The sequence below is a fragment of the Cryptomeria japonica genome, chromosome 7 (assembly GCF_030272615.1).
Source record: "Cryptomeria japonica chromosome 7, Sugi_1.0, whole genome shotgun sequence".
NCBI lineage: Eukaryota > Viridiplantae > Streptophyta > Pinopsida > Cupressales > Cupressaceae > Cryptomeria > Cryptomeria japonica.
In genome coordinates this window covers 554063388-554083248 of record NC_081411.1, presented here as the reverse complement: position 1 = coordinate 554083248, position 19861 = coordinate 554063388, and positions in this window count along the sequence as shown.

The window sequence follows — 19861 nt, the reverse complement described above, 5'->3', positions numbered from 1 at the left end:
CCATGTAGTGGTTCCCATAACCACATGCCAGTTCACCTTAAACAAACACACCGCTTCACTTTGGCACAAATGCCGGTTCACAGTGTTATACTGGTTCTCACATATACCGGTTCTCTCCTCTTCAGCATATTGACATCAATGACAACATACAATGTCATCATGTCCTCATACCAGTTCATATAATACCAACATAATGCACCAGGCACCATGCGTAAGTGTCATAAATGCACTAGCTGCAATTTAGGACACTACAGTTTGCCTCCACTTTTGTAGGTTGATCGACTTAAGGCATAAGGCACACTAAGTAGTGTTAGTAAGATAAGTTCATTAATCCTATGCAATGTTATAAATGAAATAAGTGCAATAAATACTTAGCCCAAAAAGGATACTATAGAGGCCGCACAGGTCAAGCTGACAATAATAGACGATTACCCCATGTCTACATGAGACTCCACAACATTCAAAGTGACAAACTTCATACTGCAAAATTCAAAAATTTGTTAGCACAAAAAATAATGGAAACTACTTCAACAAGAAGAATGCTTAAGGGACATTAATATGGATAAAAGAGGAAAAAATGATAGAGAGTATATGTTGTCTTGTATTTTTTCCCCAACAAGGTGGGGAAAACAGGAAAGACAAACGAGCCACAAGTGTCTCAAAATGGTCAAGGAAACAAAAAATTAGGCTATATACTCGGGAGTGGGCCTCGAGAAGGATCATTTTCACTATTCACTATGGGAATTTTGGTTGAGATTTAAATAGAGAGAATTAAAAATGCCACACAGATGAGAGAAAATGGTGTGCAGGATAAAGGAGTTGTAGACTACAGTAGAGCAGGGTGATGAGCCCAAGAAGGTATGCCTCGAATCGTGCTCTCATATGGTATTTTATGAATTTTTTAGCATTTTAGTTTTTAGTGGCATGCAAGCATCTAGGGGACGTGTCACAGTCTCGATGCTACGTAATCATCCTAGATGCACACTGTCATCTAGGGACCGTGCTGTAGTCTGACCTAGATGCTGACATCCATAAGTTGCCTTGGCATCTTAAGGACGCGCTAGAGTCTAAGCATATTACTAATGGGGACTAATGAATAATTTTATTTGTATATAGATGTTTCGTGAGATGTGGGAACATATTTTGGGCCATATATTACAGACATTGCGGGACCAGGGGGAGGAGCTATCAGCAGTAGATAGACAACTACTCTGGAGAGTAGGATTGTGGTGGACATTTCATCTACTAGAGTTTTAGTTCCATACCCCAATCCTGTGAGCTTTTGTAGAGAGGACGGATGCAGATACGATGTCATTTCATCTGGCTATAGGGGAGACGACCGTGACTTTGATCGATGTTATAGACATCCTTTGACTACCCATCCGAGGGGAGAGAGTGTCACACACTATACTATCAACATCAGAGCTTGATAGGTAGTGGGAGTAGGCCCTCGGTCTGAGGGTTGATGTGATAGGTCATGTATATTTATGAGGGTTAAGCCAAGTTCTACCTCCTATTCCCCTGGTACAACACATCATTATAGCGATCGTGGCATGATCGGTATTGACAAATGACCATGGATGAGAGTTGATTGTCAAGTTTGTTCCTTTGATTCAGGAGATGGAGGAGAATGACACAGTGTACCTCTAGGGTCAGAGCATGCTAACCCACCTCTACTACAAGCTATCCCACTACGTACACCATGAGTACCAGAGCCTCACAACATGCACGCTGCTATAGGTGTGGGTATTCAAGCACATCACATGCACATGGCTAGTCATATTTTTGGTGTGTATGCTTCTTGATATGCTCAAAGCACATGGTTATCCACTATGGCATGGTGAGTGGAGGACCTATAACCAAATGTAATGGAGGGTCACTAATGTAGGAGCATCCCCAATCGATGAGAAATCTTGCATCAACCAAAAATATTTCCTTTTAGTTTTGTTCTTGTTTAGTTCTTTGTGCAATTTTTTGTGTTCTTACCAGTTGGTACCAGTACTTGCTTTCTTTCCATGGTAGATCTTATTTTCAGTTTCCAGGCTAGTACATGTTCTTAATTCCTAATTTTCAGTTCCTTTGGGTTCTTTTTGGTTAGTTATTGCTTCTGGTTGACTATTTCTAGGTTTCAGGATAGTTCTTGTGCTTACCGGTTAGTTTTCCTTCATTACCAGTGTGATTCTTTGTGTTTGGATCTATTTTGGGTCTTGTCAGATGTTCTTTGGCACGTGGCCGACCTTCCTGCTGAAGCACACCTCTTGGTTGTTATTTTCCAAGCAGATTTCTTTAATACTTAGGGCTGATCTAGTTACATATTTCATTTTCCTGTATTGGTAAATATAATCTTATGAGGCCGACCCAGATATGTTCCAATGGATATAAATATGATATTATGTAATTAGAGGTAGAGGAAGTATAATTGAGAATAAGGATTGAGATTTGCATTTTGTGATCTGGTGGATTCTTAGAGTCCCAGTTGGATTGTATCTGGATGATAGCCTGCATGTAACTGGTTAATTACCAGATGTTCTTTGATGATTATATGATGATAACCGGATGGTTTTTGGAAGTTCTAAAGAAATAATATGACTTGTTTATGTAATCTTGCTATGTTTTCTTGCTACTTTCATTGTGTTACTCTTGCTACATAATCTAGTTGATTCTCTTTGAGGGTTTTCCCAGTTATGACTGTATTAGTCACCTTGGATCAGCTCAGAATCAGGGACATCATCTTCTAGTTATTCAGGGATATGGGGGTGTAGACCATAGATCGCACAAAGCTTCCATGGATACAACATGACCAGTTCTTGCTTGGGCACTAAGACCATATTGTCATGCCATACTACTGGCGATGGTGAATACGACAATTTGGCTAGGTATAGACTATTACACCCATTGTGCCTACATATATACGGTCAACCATGACCACCGTGCAACCTCTGGACCTGACTCACCCTACCCTTGGAGATGTTCAGGATAATTTTGAGGGTAGTGATAATGATCACATCACTCCACAGTTAGACATTGATGATGTCAGAGTTGCTCCGAACTTTGTGAGTCGGTAGGGCAGGGTAAGGCCTTCTCTGATCTTCCTACCAGATGCATCAGGAGGAGATGCTTGAGCTTTAGGAGGTGATAGCAAGCACTAGACTTCCTTGAGTGATGAGGGTGAGAGGTCAAGGCAGAGACAATAGGTGGGGAACTCAAGCCCAGAGAGACCAGCACTGACAGCGAGGGTGCTCCCACCATCACCTACTGCACCACTAGCATGGGTACCAGCACAAGTAGCTATCATGGGGGCATCTGCTAGCAGGGTGCCTCTGTGGGATTCAGACTGGTAGAGGGGCATTCCTTGTATGCATTTTGATTTCAGTTTGTGTATTTTAGTCTTCATCATATATTCTTTTACACATACATATATACATGTAAATATTTTTTATGCCATGGATATTGATATAGAAATGTTTTTTGTTTGTAGAGGAAGTTGTCAAGTGGTTGAGTTTTTCCCATCAAGCACTCACAAAGATTTTCCCTGTTGTACAAACCTGGGGTCTAGTGTTGGATGCCTACCAACCTCTCCAAACTGTAGGGAGACATGCTCATCTATTTGAGCTTGTAAGACAACTATGGATAACATATGAGGAGGGCCAAGTGGAGCTAGTGCAAGGAGCACCACAATTGGCCACCGTAACGGGGTAGAGAGATCAGGCTCTACTGGAGGTTATCTCTATCCTTGAAGAGATAGACTAGGCGGTGACTCAAGCTGAGAGTGCCGAGAGGGCATGTGATGCTCTTTAGAGATAGGTCAATGACCTTTGTCCATAGGTGGATGTCACCCAGGAGGGTGCAACTGGTCACCTTGACCACTCCTAAGTGTGTCAGTTAATGTCAGACTTGGAAGTGACATGCTAGAGAGAGGCAGTGGTATGAGAGGAGCTCATGTGTAGCGGGAGACCATGACAGAGGTACAAGGGGAGCTAAGGGGTTTTCAATCACGGAGCACCACTGTTACGAGATCGTATTCCACCTCAGTGAGACAACCCTCATGGTGAGACCAAGATCCTCTAGCACCAATGACTTTAGGGACCCGTCCACTGCAAGGGTCATGAGACATTTTTGTAGGGATTCAATCATATTTTTTATTCATCGGATGTATAGAATTATTTTGATGTATATACAAATGTATTCACGTATTTCAGAGACACATATGCTAGCATCACATGTTTTTGTAGAAATGTGATACATGTAAATTGACATTGACATCATACATACACATATGTATATATGAGATTCATCATTTCAATCTTATCTTGTGTTATTATGGATGGATGTACTTGTTATTTTACATGTTCATTATGTATGGTCATGTGATGGATACTTTATATTACATGTACATCAAGATTTAATTTGATATATTGTTGTATATATACATGATTAAATTCCATGATGGTCATTGCATAGACATTTTGAGATATAGATAGAACATGTGTACACATGCTCAGACACACACACACATACACACAGACATAGATATGCACAGTCACCTCATAACACAAAAATGGATAAATGTCATTTTGATGAAGATATATATATCATGACGTGACTACTATAGAGACCTAAGTGTCACACATATGATATATACAACTTGTCTTCTATGCATAATATCGATGTAGGTGCGCAGCGTTGACAATTTTTTTGAGAGGCATACCATCCATATAGGATAATCTATAAGCACCTGAACCATAAATAAAGGTGATGATGTATGGACCTAACCAATTTGGGCTTATTTTCCCTCTTTGATCAGGTGGAACATTGACATTTCTCTGATTCTCTCAAAGAACCAGGTCACCTATCTTAAAGGCTCAGGGTAGCACACTTTGGTTATATTGCCAGGATAAATAATTTTGATAAGCTTGAAGATGTTGAAGGGCCCTCAAATGGAACTCATCCAACAACTCAAGTTGATTGATATGAAGAGTATGATAAGAATCATCATCAATAACTCCTTTAAGGGAGACACACAATGACAAAATCTCCAACTGAAGGGGCATATAGGATCGATGTCATACACGAGGTTGTAAGGCATTGTCCTAGTGGTTGTATGAATACTCATGCAATAGGCCCATAAAGCATATACTAGATGAACATGCTAGTCTTTGCCATGTTTGGTAATGTTCTTACATAAGATGTGTTCAATAGTCTTGTTAGATGCTTCTGCTTGACCATTAGATTGAGGATAATAAGGTGTAGAAAAACAACGTTGGATGTGGAACTTCTCGAGGAATTGCTTAACCTCTTTGTTCTTAAATGGCGTACCATTATAAGAAACAAGGGTAGCAAGTAAGCCAAAACAAGAGATGATATTATCCATGATGAAACTATAAATCATGTCAGGAGTGGTGGATCTCAATGGTATAGCTTCGACCCACTTTGTGAAATAATATGTAGCAGTGATGATAAAAATATGACCCTTATATTAAGGGGGAGATATCTTGCCAATGATATCCAAACCCCATGTCTAAAAATGCCAAGGAGAAGCTTGAGTTTAGAGAGCTTGTATGGGGGCTCAAATCAAGTCACTGTGTTGTTGACTTTGGGGTAATTTCTTGACAAAGGAAAAGGAATCTTGTTCCATTGTTTTCCAATAATATCCCATGTGAATCAGCTTGTGGATCAAAGATTTTACCCCAAAATGCCCACCTCCAGAGCCCGAATGGGCCTCCTGCAGGGAAAGGGGTATCTCAGCTTTTGTCAAACAATGCAAAAGGAGACCATTATAAGATCTTCAATAAATAACATTACATAAAATTATATAGCGAGGGGATAGCTTTTGAATTCACACACACAAGCTCTTGCTGGTGTCATTGGGAAAAATTTCAGCTTTTAGGTAACTATAGATGTGTGCAAACCATTCTTCTGAATCGATATGAGCACACATGTAATTATCAAATTGGGTTTAGTTAGTCCTAGCTAGGGAGTGGGGGATTTGTACCATGAAACAATATTTGTCCTAACCAAAGTCTGGACCTACAAGGGAAGTAGTGCTTACCATTGCATTTGCATGACGGTTTTCTCTTTGTGAAATATTATCGATCATGAAGCTAGTGAAATGCTTCAGTATGGTTGTGACCAAATCCTTATACTGAGATAATTTTAGTTTCTTAACATGATAAGTTCCTGCAACTTGATTTATGATAAGTTTAGAATCTCCATGGATGTGGATGTTCTTCACACCCATGGAAATCGTGTTATGTAACCCCACAATAAAGGCTTCATACCCAGTGATGTTAGTGCAATGAAACTCTAAACAAAATGAGAGAGGAATTGGCTTTCCTCCAGGTAAGATCAAGACCACATGTGCTCCTAAACCAATCTAACACCCTGATCCTTCAAAATACATGTCCCATATAGATTCATGATTAGCGATTAATACATCTTCATTAGGAAAAAGATCTAAAGTAGGAAAAGACTTTTCAGATGGGGCATCATCCAACTAATCAACGATGACCTGCCCTTTGATTGACTTCTAAGTTATGAACCTCAGGTCAAACTAAAAAAGAAACACCACCCACTTAGCCAATCTTCTTGACAGATCAAACTTTGAAAAGAGATGCTTAAGGATGTCATTCTTAGCAATAAATTTCATCTCTGTATGGAGGATGTAATGTCTTATCTTCTCTGTCGCAAAGACGAGAGCTAGACATTTCTTTTGCACAATAAAATATCTAGTCTTATATTCTATCAAATTTAAAATAATGTAATATATTTCTCTTTCCCGATCCTCATCATCACACTAGGCTAACAAGGTTGCTAGAGCATAAGATGAGGTATAGATGTACATGAAGAAAGGTCTATCAGACATAGCCGACATTTGAATAGGAGGCTTAGCCAAGTAATTCTTAATAGAATCGAAAGCCTCTTGGAATTCATCATTCTATTTGAAATGAACATCTTTCTTCAGGAGTTGTGTAAAAGGATGAGTATGCTCAGTCAATTGTGCCACAAATCTACGAATGGCTTGAATCTTTCCTTGCAAACTATGAAGTTGAGAGAGGTTCCTAGGTGGAGGCATGTTCACAATTGCATCAATTTTATTAGTGTCTATCTCAATTCCTTGGTGAGAGACAATGAATCCCAAAAGATTCCCTACATTAACACCAAAGACACATTTAAGGGGATTAAATCTCATCTTATACAACCGAAGCCTTTCGAAAACTAGACGAAGATTTTTTTATATGCATTTGGCGAGCAATAGATTTTGCCTAGATATCATCAACATAATTTTCCCAGACCTTATGAATGAAGTCATGGAATATTAAGGTCATGGCTCATTGATAGGTTGCTCCTATTTTTTTCAACCCAAATGACATGACAACATAGAAGAAGGTTCCTTAGGGAGTCATAAAGGCAATTTTATACTTATCTTCTAGGTTAATACGAATCTGGTTGTAACCCGAGAAACCATCCATGAAAGAGAGAAAAACATAATCCGCGATTGAATCTATGATCATGTCAATTTTCAAGACTAGAAAGTCATCCTTAAGGGAATATTTATTTACATCCCAGAAATCAATGTAGATGTGAATTAGACCATTGGGTTTACTCACCAGAACAATGTTTGAGATCCAAGGTGAATATTCAATGGGATGGATAAAACCAGCCTTCAAAAGATTTTCTATCTCTGTCTTGACTAACAAGGCCACCTTAGGATTCATCTTTTGAATCTTTTGTTTCACCGACTTAGCATCATGACTAAGCACAATATTATGCGCAATGATTGAATTACCAATGCCCAACATTTATTCATAAAACCAAGCAAAGATGTCAGGGAATTGATGTAGAAGATTGAAATATTCCCTAACTCCTTAGAAGATAAACACTACCTAATTTTAATAACTGTCGGGAGCTTCATCACTCATAATAACATCAGTAGTTTCTCCACTAAGGAGCACATTACAGGTCTTCTGGATGAGACGTGGGTATACATTCTTCACCGTGGGATAAGGGTGTCCCCTACTCAATGGATTCCCCAAAATATACTTGGGTATTTAAACATTAATGGAATCGATGTTTATGGTGATAAGAGGGAAAATTATCATAAACACCTAGAAACTACTTCAAGGACTCTTCCGAAGGGAAAATATCAAAGGGGATTTTATAAAGCGACACACTGTTATCAATGAGTTTCAGATGAACAAGCTTAAGAGAAAAAGGGTGAGCTGGTGTTAACAATTAACCATTAACCATGGTCTTGTCTTTTGGCCCATATAGTGATATCCTAAACCGATATTGTGGTGACAAGGTTCAGGTTCCAAAGGAATTCAAATACCTTGTTCATTAGGTCCACAACCTTTTCTGTCATAGCCAAGTTATGATACGAGCTTATATTCGGGAACATAAATATCCTGTAATGCCTTAAATGAAGGAGGTTTTGAGTACAAAAGGTGGTCAACATGATAAGCATCACTTGGCTTTATGAAGACAGTGTCATCTTTTGTAGCCGTAGTGAACTAAATTTTTGGAAAATTCAAATGGATGGGGTTAACCTTATATTCACTAACATGAGAGTCAGTAAAATCTAAAGAACCCCAATCATCACCCAAGCATGTGTTCATCTTTGATGGAGAAGATGATTTAACAAAAGAAGACTTAATAGAAGTAGACTCCAGCATTTTTACCTTGAGGAGATCCACCTTTGGGGAGTCTTCTTTTAAAGAATCTTGCTCCCTAGGTGATTTCTCCTTGAAAATATCTTGTGTTCTAGGGACTTCCTCCTTCTGTTCTTTCTTCTTAGGGGAGAAAATAAAGGTAGGGTTTGTCACCAAAGAATATAGGGTAGGTAGATAGTTTGAAAGGAAGGCGCAACATAGGCTTGACCTACTATCGCTATCTAACATAGACGCATAGCCTCAAGGTCAGCCTTAGCCTCAAGGTCAGCCTTGATTGTGAAAACTTGGTTATTTGCTACAAACTTCACAGATCCATGAAGTGTAGCTGATACAACTCCCAAAGCATGAATCCATGGTTTGCCCAAAAGGAGGTTATAAAACAAAGGACTCGGCATCGCATGTATGAGGGTTGGGATAGTAACAGGTCCAACCTTCAATGGTCCCTATAGTAGTTTTTCCATTGTTGTTGAATCCTCGAATAAACAAGGAATAAACTACCAAAGAGATTGGACCCACCTTGATTTATGGTAGCAAATCTAGGCCACAAACATTAAGTGTAGAGCCTGTATCAACTAATGTTCATCTAACACCAACACCATTCACATGAATAATTATCGTTAAAGGATCTACCAAATTTATTACTTTTGGAAGAAGAAGTTCGTGGAGATAGAAAGTAATATTCGACGAATCTGCATGAATATGATCCATCAACACATTTACATCCACTGGTCTTGTAGAAGGAAGCATTTTTTTTTGCATGGCTTCTTGCAACATGCCTTGATACACTAGAGTAGTTTGAAGAATATCCCATAGTGAAATATTAGTGGGAGTAACCTAAAGTTGATCGATAAGATCATAATCACTAGTTCGCTTATCTACCAGCAAAGGTGCTTTAGGAGGACTAGGTTGAGAAGGTGGTAAAGAAACTTGTGGTTGATCAAGAGTTTGTTTATTTCTTCGAGTATTATATGTGTGAGAAATGGTATTGTAAGATGATTGTTTGGATTACATAAACCTAGTATATAAGTTACAAGTTTCTCCTTTAAAAGGTTTTCCATTAATGGTCTTAACTTTCTTGGGAGAAGGACTTGATATAGTTACATGAATGTGAGGTCTCTTAAGCCTTTGTGGAGCCGCAAAGACAACAATAACATTTACAGATTTCTCATCTTCGAATGAGGATGTCATGGAGGATGGCTCTCTTTGTACATCTCTTTTGGAAAGAGGTCCTTCTAAGAAGTCATCTAAAACTTCATCCAACATATTGAAATCATCCTTAGAGAATGCTTTGTCAAAAGTATCAAACTCTAAGAGAAAAAGATCTGACATTAGGTATTCATGATGGGTTCACCAAAATGTAGGAGAGGAGATTTATCACCTCCAAGATGATGCATCCCAGAGGACAAATCGATCCACCACTACCTCACTCAAACTGGTGCTAAGGTGAGCCAAGGGATAAGAAAACTAATGCTTATGCTAGAGTGGAAATAATTAAATAATTTAAAGTACATAAATAATGTTATATGAGAATTTGAATTAACGAAATGATGCGAAACTCAAAACAAATTATACCACAAGATTTGGAAAGTCTCGAGTTTCGGACACTAGCACGAAATGCTTTCGTCTGTACAACTAGAAGACATATAATCATCTTGAGAATTAGCAGTGACTTCTCCCCACTGCATGGAACCTATTCATCACCCGCACACATGGAGAAAGGGGAAAATGTTGGGGCTATATAGGGTCTTGCCTCAGTCAAACCCTCATTTAGGTGTTTCCACCACCACGAACAACCAAATAGATAGATTGGAATAAATGATAATTAGTAAAAATGAAAATAGAAACTATACTCCACTTACGAGAAGAAAACCCCTATTGCAAATAGATAAAATGATATATTGGTAAGTTAAATGCACCTAGATAATAGATACATTCAAAGATACAGAAGATATATTGCATGCAATGATAAAATAGAGATAATGATAAAGAGAAGACAAGGCATGTAGCCAAACCCCCCTTTTTAGGATACGAGCATGATGAAGATCGAGATATATGCTTGTTGGTAAGATAGCTGTAAGACAATTGCAAAATTGATGTAGCTTGGTAGTGTTGGTAGAGAATTCAAGAGAGCATCAAGAGATCAATGAGAAAACAAGAGAGCCAAGAGAAGAAAAATGAGATCCTAGAACCAAGAGAGTGAAACCCTTCCAAATGAGAAGAGTTTTTAAACTCGAAAGAGGCACGAAAAGTCATTAAAGCCTAAGGCAAACCAAAAGACATGCATCGACAAGCATCTGACTCACTGTAGGATTCAAGATTCTATGGACTTATTAGGATATTAGTACAACGCACAGACATCAACGTGTCATGCTTACGTCCTACCAAAGATAAGCCGAAATGGGGTTTTAGGGAAAATGAAGGCACTTTACCTTCAAGGCTCATGATGCTAAAATGATATAATTTTGATCATGAATTCATCATTAATGTATTGGGCACCATGTATAAGTGTCATAAATGCACTAGGCTCAATTTAGGACAATACGAATCCTCAAAAAGATCCTAGCTCAAAGGCATATGACAAGGTCGCCTATACAAATCCTGAAAAGGAGACATCCCAATCAAACTATGATAGGTATTATTATAGGAAAACTCCACCAAGTATAGATAATCCTCCCATCAGGACTACTGATCCATGACATACATCCACAACATGTCCTCTAAAACCTAATTAACTTTCTCTATTTGCCCATCTATCTCTGGATGGTATGCTGAACTAAAGTTTAGTTGAGTCCCTAGGTCATGCTGAAGAGCGGTCCACAATGCCAAAGTGAACATAGGGTCATGATATGATATGATCTAATGAGGAATACCATGCAATCACACTATATCCTCCATGTATACTCAAGCTACTGATGATGTAGTGTAGGAAGACCAGATTGGAGAGAAGTGTACCACTTTAGTCAACCTATCAATGATGACCATGATCACGTCATGACAATGAGAAGACATTGGAAATCTGATAATGAAATCCATCGATATGATATCCCATTTCCAACCTGGAACTAGGTTTGAAAACAACAACCCTGCAGGATGTTGATGCTCCACCTTCACTTGCTGACACTCCAAACATCAGGACACAAAATCCACTATATCTATCCTCATACCTACCCAATGATACAATTGTCAAAGGTCCATGTGCATCTTCTTGACACCTGGATGTGCTGAGTAAGGTGGACAATGTGCCTCTAATAGGATCAAGACATGAAGTCCATCTAAGGTTGGAACATAAATATGCCTCAAATGATGAAGAAGACCATTTGAATCCAATGAATAACCTACAAATATCCCCTCAAGATCTCTCCCTAAAGAAATCTCCACTATGACCTCCTGGTACCAGGCATCCAAAGGAAGCACACTAAGAATTTGACTCCTCAAATCCACACTAAGAGTCATCACTGAAACCTCATGCCTCCTGCGACTCAATGCATTTGCCACAACATTCTCCTTTCCTTGAATATACTTCACCTCAAAATTATACTCACAAAGGAACTCCATCCACCTAAGTTGCATGGCATTCAAGTTTGTCTACATGAAGATATACTGCAAGCTACGATGATCACTATGCAACTTAAACTGATGCCCAAGAAGGAAGTGCCTCCATCTCACTAAAGCATGCACCACTACTACTAACTCTAAATCATGAGGGATAATTCAACTCATGATCCTTGAGTTTACGTAACTGATAAGTTATTACATGACCATCCTACATAAGAAATGTTCCCAAACCCTCCAAAGAAACATCTGCACACCCCATAAAGTCTCCTAAAGGGTTTAACATAGCTCAAATCGGTACACTAGTCAAATGCTCCTTAAGGATCTGAAAATCTCCCTCACATTGGTCTGACCAAACAAAATTCTACTCTTTCCTCTAAACATAAGTGATAGGATGAGTAATCTTTGAAAACCCCTACACAAATCTCTGATAATACCCTACAAGACCCATAAACTACAAACCTCTCCCACATTAGTGGGTGCTGGCCAATCTATGATCACCTAAATCTTAGAGGATCCACCGCGATACCCTCTCCCAAGATAATGTGGCCAATATACTTAACCTTTGACAAGAAGAACTCACACTTAGCCATATTGGCATACAATTGATTCTCATGAATACATTGCAACACCTTCCTCATATGCTCCTCATATGCTCCTCATACTCCTCCATAATCATTGAATATATTAAAATATCATCAAGGAACACAAGTACAAACCTATCTAGATAGGTCCAAAAAAATCCATTCATCAAACTCATGAACATCGAGGGCACATTGGTAAGCCCAAACGGAACCACCGTAAACTCACAATGCCCATATTGAGTACGGAAAGAAGTGTGATGAATATCCACCTCATGAATCCACAACTGGGAATACCCTGACTTAAGATCTATCTTAGAGAAGACCTTAGCATCTTTAATCTGATCAAATATATCATTGATCCTCGATAAAGGATATTGGTTCTTCATCATCACCTTGTTCAACTACTTATAGTCTACACATAAACAAAGAGATCCACCCTTCTTAACAAACAACACCAGTGCTCCCCAAGGAGAAACGCTAGGATGAATGAATCCCTTAGCTAGAAACTCCTCCAACTTCAATCACAACTCAAATCCTGGGTAGTCATTCGATAAGGAGCCTTAGATATAGGGCCTATCCAAAAATCAATGTCATGCTTAGGTGGCATACCCAAAATTTCACTAGGAAACACATCTGAAAAACTCCTAAAGGATGGGATAGCAATGAAAGAGATCGTCTTTACTCTCACCCTCATCCAAATCATCCCTGATGCACATGATGCCTCATTTGCATAGCTGAAATCATGTAAAGAGAAATAGGTCACTGCACACCCACTATCTCCACATTCCTACCATCATCATCGAGACATTGTACCCTCTTACCACATCAATCAATCTTAGCCTGATGTGCCTCAAGCCAATTCATACCCAACACAAATCCGTGGGATCCTAGGGAAAAGACATGAAGGTCCATTTAAGTGGAACAAAATCCTAACTATAGCACACAATCATGCATTTAGGAATCCACTACCACCTTGGGACCCCGTAGCTAACTTGAATTGCCACCTATCGTCTTGCTTTTCCACCACAATCCCACATCGCTCAACTAAAGATGGAGAAATGAAAGAATTTGAAGCACAAGAATCAAATAATACTGACCAAGAAATACCAGCTATGTCACCTAAGGTCTCAACAATTGTACCCTGATGCTCAACCTAATGGTTATGAACTGCCACAAACACATGATGAGATCTCCCTGCATCACCCACTATAGGCTCTGAAACTATTGGTTTTTGACCTGACATTTGTGTAGACCTCTAAGGATAATGAGCTACAATATGTCCATGCTGACCACATGAGAAACAACCTCCTCTATTGAAACCTCTCCTCACAGGAGGTGCACTAGGATGTGGAACACTACCTTAGCTGAGAGCTATGTGTTGGCTATGGAGGGAAGGGTCACCTATCACACTGCCTACTATGATCCCTAACTAGCTGAGATGGTTGAGACCTAGCACCACAAGCCACATTTTGATTTTGAAAATACTTCCTTTGATATCACTGACTACTCTTGGAGGATGGAGGGTAACTCCTAGAAAAGTTCGTTGCCTATTGCTAGGCATCTCTCATCACTGATCTAGAAGCTATTGCACTAACCATCTGCACTAGATATGAATACCTCCCAAGGACAATGCCAAATTCTCCTCCACCAAGCATGTCTTCTCCACAACTGCCTCCATAGTCTTGGGCTTAAAGACCTGAACACCTCCAATGATACAGTCTCTAAGACCTCTAACAAAGTGTTGCACCAAAATAGCCTCATAATCCACTATCCCAACATATTGCTTAAGTTCAAAGAACTTACACTCATACTACTCAATTGTCATTTTTTGTTGTCTCAAATAATGAAACTCATCCACCTTCCTCTACCTCCAAAGGTCAGATAAGAAACAAGCATGAAACCTCTCAATGAACAACTCCCATGAAATTGTCGCAATATCCAAGTGCAACTTTTGCTTCTCCAAATGCCACCAAGTAGAAGCAAAAGTGCAGAGATGCATAATAGGACACCTTTCCTTGGTGTTACTACTATATGGATGCATAGAAAATCACCTACCAAAATCCAAGAGCCAAGTCTCTGCCTCCATACCACTACCCAACCCATCAAAAGTAGGAGGTTGATCCCTAAGAATATCTCTCATATGCCTAGCTAATACTGCATCCTGATCGGGAGTTGCATTCACTCTCCTTCAGGGTGAACATGAACACTCTCTCTCATGCTCTTGATACTCATCTCTATCCATAAGTCTATAATGGTGTAATTCCTCCTACTGATTCTCCTCCTACCTCGACCCCAAATGATCAAGCAACTCATGAAGCACATTAACCAACTAAGGAAGCATATCTCTACCCTACTACTCCTGTTGCTACTCCTCATGGCAAGTCTCTTTGAAATCCTCAGTATGAGGATTCCCTCAAGTACCAATGTGGCCACCATGACCACAACCTCTACCTCTAATAGGAATCTTGTATGTACAAGATGCAAGGTAACTATAAGATAAAACCTAGGGAAACTAATGCAAGATATCAACTAGCAAGGATAACCACATGGCTAACTCAAGCTGTAATACTATTATGCATAATAGGCTCATATGTAACCAAAGTACCTAGTGTATGAACATGGGTTCTAATACCAAATGTAATACCCACCAAAATACCTTAGAGAAATAAACCAACTAACATGCAATAGAGATATTAAATGTTTTGTAAAGTACTCTAATGTATTATGTAGGTAACTCAATTAAGCACGCATCATGATTTTAAGCAACATGTAAGTATACACATGAGCAATTTTGACAAGATTATTAAACACAAGTATGCAATCGGAATAAAATTACAACTCAATAGATATCATTTCCTAGGGTATCTCAACATCATTACTTAAAGTAACAACATCACAATAAACCATACCATGGTCAACTATCAATTAGCCTATAATCATTTCATCTAGGTTCATTTTAGATACACCCAACCAAATGTGCCTATCACTTGACCCCAACCAAGTGTGTACTATCCAATATACAAGATAACATATCTAAATCATTATTTCAAGTCATAGATACATTTATTACTTTCCTTGACCATTATCCCATTTAAGAACTAATTTCAATTAAATGAATAGTAAATATCTGATGCACAAAATATAACCAAAAGGATTACAACATATTCCATTTTTATAAACATTAACCAAACATACTAATTCATTCTTTAATTACAATATCCACAATGTAGTCTTATATTAAGATACATAGTCTCCAATCCATAAGTATACATAGTTCATGATGCATACTACATCAATGACTACAACAACCTGCTCCAAGGATCCAATCATGCACTGAAGAGATACAGAGAATACACATCCATGCTTGAGCATCTAATGAAGATAAATTCCCAATGGAAGAAGGCATCAACCACCTGACCATGTGGAATCAAAGAAACCACCCCCCATGCTAGGAGATGACACAAGGTACCCACACACACTCTAGAACCAAGCCAACATAAATCACCAAGGGAACTCAACCCGAGACAATCGTAACTGAGAAGCAACCATAAAGATCAGTAATCCAAGACCCAACACAAGGCTGAAATTAAATATATAAAACTTCTAGAGGCATATCAACAACAATGGCATAAGGGACAAGAACACATGTAGGGGAGAGTGTCATCACATGCTATCCTCATAAAGAAGGGAGATCCATGCCCCTAATAGACATGCAGGGCCATCTCAACCTATGTGAGAATTAATGCCTTGCCATCACCATGGCCTTCCCAAACTCATCTCGAGCCATCCTCAAGGACTATGAGATGGGGCAAGCACAAAAATTAATTTATTATCTTGATTAGGTGAATCCTAATTATCCAACCAATCTGATTAATTATTAATTTTATCACTTGATTACATAAGGAAAACATTCATGAGCTCCTAGGAGTCTAGACCCACAAGCATCCTTACAAGGAACCTCTTAGTAGTCTATTCTCACATGACCCTGACCGACACATGAAATCCCACTCCCCATAATCATGATCCATGACCCAAGGGTAAATAACAACAATAAAAAATAAAATCTATCATCAATAAGGAGACTCAACTCAATATCCACATGATACATCCAAAATAGACAAATATAAAATCATATTAAATGACAAAGAGCTGCAAGAAAATCTGCAATGTGAGAAAGGCGTGCTCCTTCTAGCTCAGCCAAACAATAACAAAATATCCTCAGCAAGGCAATATCATCTTGTTGGAACCATAAAATATACGAAGGCTCAAGCAAGGAAAACACATCTTGCTAATCCTCAAATGCAATAAAAATAATAATGAAAAACCATAATAGAACAAGTAAACCATCTCAGGAACCTCAAAGAAATGAAAGAAGCCTCTCAAACAAAGACAAAACTCAGAAAAGTCATCACTGAAAGCCAAAATGGATAAATACCATGTACAAAGCAGTTTAGCACCTTTATTGACTGTAACAGCATATTGTGATACCAAACAATGCATACACATGTTCTTGTAGTACTTATGACAGATTCAACAATGCAAACACTTGATCCTTTAACATATATACCACATAGGGTAGCACTTATACTTAACTGCATAGCACATTTGACAGTTTGTTCAGCACATCTGACCAATGACTAGTGCTTTTGCCAAGTTCTATAGTGCATTTTTTAAGCACATTCACCTTATGGTTCAATGCTTTTGACATGCAGACTCAGAAAAGATGACATGGGATATCATGATAAAGATAGAGATACAATATGGCAACATTAAATCAATTCAAAATGGACCGCAAGGGCATAAGAGTCCAACAAAATCATCAATCAATAGGGTGAAACAAAGATCAACTCCCAAATAGCAGACCAAGGAATGACATTTACATGAGCGATGCAAAAGATTTTATGACATTCCACACTAGCGAACACAACATAGGAAGATAATGAATTTCCCCAATGCTAAATAGTAGCTAGGCCAAATAAATATTTTTACATTTATAATTCCCAAATTATCCCGCAAACAGTATTTTCCAAACAGGTTTATCCAAGTAAAAATGCAGAGAAAGATTAAGAGCTCCAACCTGGAGAAAGAAAATGATTGGCAATGAAAGAATTGAAGAAGAGCAAGATCCAAAGCATAGTCCAAACAAGCTCAAATCTAAAGCTAGAATCCAAAATCCAAATTACACACAATAAAAATCAATCTTCTAGTGTGTTTTTTGATAATGATCAGGAACCATATAAATATGATTTCACACCAATTATGAGAATATGTCAGCCACACAAGATAATAGGAAATACAATATAAAACATTATTATTTATTTCACCCAAACATAAGGTGAATAATTAATTAAACAACTAAAAAGGTAAAATAAATAGGAAAGGCCCATAATTAAATAACCCAATGGGTACAATATTAATCCCCAATTAAATCACAAGGGCTAATAGCATTAAATCAATATTGATTAAACAATTAATAGATAATAATAAATCTAATAAGTTAAAGGCTCAATAGTAATTATTCCCAAGTAAACCTTAAATCGCCAAATAATAATAATAATAATCCCCCAAAACCATAATAATCGCTCATAAAATATTAATGCCATCCAATGATTTATTTTAACACTTAATAAACTATATTATTAAATTATTAATGAATAGACAACCATAACTCATAGAAGAACCCAACAAAGGATGGAACAATGTGCTACATGAAGCTGAGCCAGAGACTCAAACCAAGACACAACTTACATGTGTATCCACTTAAGCCTATAGTGTGTAGAAGGAACTCATTTCACCTCCAATCAACTTTACATTGGGGTGACGACACACTCAAACCTATGAGACCAAGTGGAGTCGATGTCTAGTACTAGCAATTCTCGCAACCACCAATAACCATGAGACAACATATAGAATAGCATATTATCATGGATAGGCAGACAGGTGAAGAGAATCACAATGTCATATCATGCTCATAATGAGTGATATGACATCATCTCTATCACAAATATAGTAGCAAATGTAGTCACATAAATTTGTCCACTTAATTAAATGAATACTTAGTATTTATTTGATTATTTAACCATCAATTAATAATTAATTAAATTAATATTTAATTAATTCATCTTAACCCTATTCTCCTATTAATTAAATAAATTATTCAATTTATTTGATTTAATTCACTTAACCAAATTCAGACCATTAATTAAATAAATAAATCATATTTATTTAATTAAATCTTCTCTCACATTTAAATAAATTAATATTTATTTAAAACCCCCAAAATCCCACCTCTCACATTTAAATAAATAAATCATTTATTTAAATCACCTTTATCCTCCACCCACTTGCATTTTCCTACAAATGCAAGTTGCACAATTATTTTAAATAAATAATTTATTTAAATCACCTTTATCCTCCACCCACTTGTATTTTCCTACAAAAGCAAGTTGCACAACTATTTTAAATAAATTATTTATTTAAAATCCTATTTATCCTCACCCACTTGAAACCTTTAATGGTTTCCCTTAAAGTAGTCAAACTTGATGGCTTTAAAGTCTTCAAACTTGATGGCTTCCTTCTATAGTCTTCTTAAGACTTTAATGGTTTTCCTTAAAGTCTTCAAGCCTTTAATGGTTTCCCTCAAAGTCTTCAAGCATTTTAAATGCTTTATCTTCTTTTTCTCATTTAAATAAATTAATATTTATTTAAATATTTATCCAAATTCAACTTACACCATTTAATTGAAATAAATGATTTTATTTTAATTGAAAATACCAAAATTTCTCCCACTTGCATTTTCCTACAAAATCCACTTGTATGCCTAAACCCCTTCTAGATTCTTCTAAACCCTTCCTAATTAGCCTAATCCATCCCCTAAATATTGTCACATTCCTAAGCAAATTGGAGTCACTTCTCAAAGACTCCAAAGTCTTTGAAAAGCAATTAATGCTTTGTGTGTTCAACAAATTAACCCTCAAAGTCTTGGATAACCTTTGAAAGCTTCCAACCTTCAACCACTAAATGGCTCAAAGTCTTTGATAACCATTGAAGGCTTTC